Below are 2,142 nucleotides of genomic sequence, written 5' to 3'. Positions count from 1 at the left end.
ATAAATTAGTATGTCGAACCGAGTTCAACATAATTCTTCCGGATAACCCATGCAGAAAGGTAGAACTGGCAGAGTCACGATTTATGAATGGAGAACTCCTCAAGAATAATCCTGTTGTGATATTTCAGTTCAACGAGGAACTTCTGCCATAAGTAGTTCATAATATTTGGAGGAAAGGAATACCACGAACATCGAGGACTAATGCAAAGGTTACTAATAACCTAAAGGAACGAGCAAAACTATCAACATGAAGCAAGTAGGGTGAATCTCGGGTTCAAAACCCAGGGATAGAATACCTACTACTAAATGGCATCACGGGATGCTTTCGATAATGATGGCCAGAATCATCACACTGGGAACACAAAACGTTGCTAGGTTACTAGGTGACTCCCTAAATACCTAGGGTCATAATAGTAACTCCAACATAAATGTCAAGGCAACAGAGTACCTCAACTCACTGATTAGTGTGGTTAATCTGGCCCAAAGGAACATTGAAACGGAAGGAAGGAATCTACAAGTGCATCAGACTGTTTAGAAACCTGGAATGACTCGGACAGCATAACGGCTGTAAATGCTCAGAAAAGATTTGAGACATTCACAAAAATGGTGGCATAACCACTCAGAAGCACAATATCAAGGTTGTGAGATCAACAATTAACATACAGAAGTAGTAAGAACTGAACTGAGACTTAAATCCAACAATCTATAAGTCTACGGATTAGTAACACGTGATCCTGATAGAAAGAAAAGATAGCCTAGTTCTTAATCCCCGCAGGAAAGATAAGATGACTCAGATCAGAAGGCATAAGGTATAAGGAGTAAAAAGAGCCTTACGTTCCATCCCACAATCAATTCCCTTATATAACTAAAGAATTTCTAGACTCAACTTCGACCAGTTTGGCTTAGTAATCCTACAGGCAGTCAAGCTCTGATACCAACGCTGTCAGGACCCCGACTCAATGCCACATCGATCTAGCATGTAACACCTCATATCACTTTGCGGCCTCACGCACGGTAATCCCACGGGTGTCGCCTTACTTTTGCCCGGGACCGTTTGCGCCTTTTGGCATACGTATATGATAGTGTCGCTAGCATCCATATGATAAGGAGCCCGGGCTGACATGGCTAGTCGTAAACCCAAAGCGGCACAGACTTACAGGGACAGGCATCCATGACCCAGCATCGAACGTGTCGGTCATCAGCGAGTGAATCCAGGCTGTAGCACTGGGCTAGCAGGACTCCGGTGAACCGGGCTGTAGCGGGCTAACAGGACTCCGGTATTCATCGCGTGACATTTCCCCGAAAGGACAGACACAGGAACGAAGAAGGACACATGCCGGCCAGCCTAAGTGTTCTGGAGCAGTAGCAAGCTACCATGGCTCGGTGGAAACACTAGGAGACATTTCCCCGTAAGAGAGGCTACTAAAGATAAACAACTAGATGGTCAGATCCCACACATACCAAGCATTTCAATAACATACACACAATATGCTCGATATGTGCAAATACAACATGGCATCACAACATGACTCTACGACTCAAGTAATTTATTCAATAGGCTCCGAGGAGCGCGATATTACAATCATGGGTCTCATGACCCAACAATCAGAGCATACAAGTCAAAGCACAAACGGAAGCTATCATGTCTGAGTACAGACATCTATAAATGAAAAAGGCTGAGAAACCTGACTATCTATCAGATCCTGCCGAGGGCACAAGATCGTAGCTGAGGTATCAAGCTAAACGTCGAAGTCCACGCGAAACTACTAGTGAGACCGAAGTCTCTCTGCAAAAACATAAAATAGGCAAACGTGAGTACAAATGTACCCAGCAAGACTTACATCAGATCTATCTACACATGCATCATTATCAACAAAGGGATGGTGGGGTTTAACTGCAGCAAGCCAGCTTTGACTCGGTGGCTATCCTAAACTACGACTGCAAGCGACTCTTTTGAGGTGGCGCACACGAGTCCACATATTCACCATATCAATACACCACTATGGATCCGCTCCCGTCTCCCTACGAGAACGCCATCCATAGCACTCACGCTTATCTTGCGCATTTTAAAGTATCCACTTTCACTTGTCTATGAACTGATATAAGCAACCCAGAAGTCCTTTTCCGCGGACACGGCTATTC

This window comes from Triticum dicoccoides, chromosome 7B, assembly GCF_002162155.2.
Source record: "Triticum dicoccoides isolate Atlit2015 ecotype Zavitan chromosome 7B, WEW_v2.0, whole genome shotgun sequence".
Lineage (NCBI taxonomy): Eukaryota > Viridiplantae > Streptophyta > Magnoliopsida > Poales > Poaceae > Triticum > Triticum dicoccoides.
Note: the sequence above shows the minus strand (reverse complement) of the source record.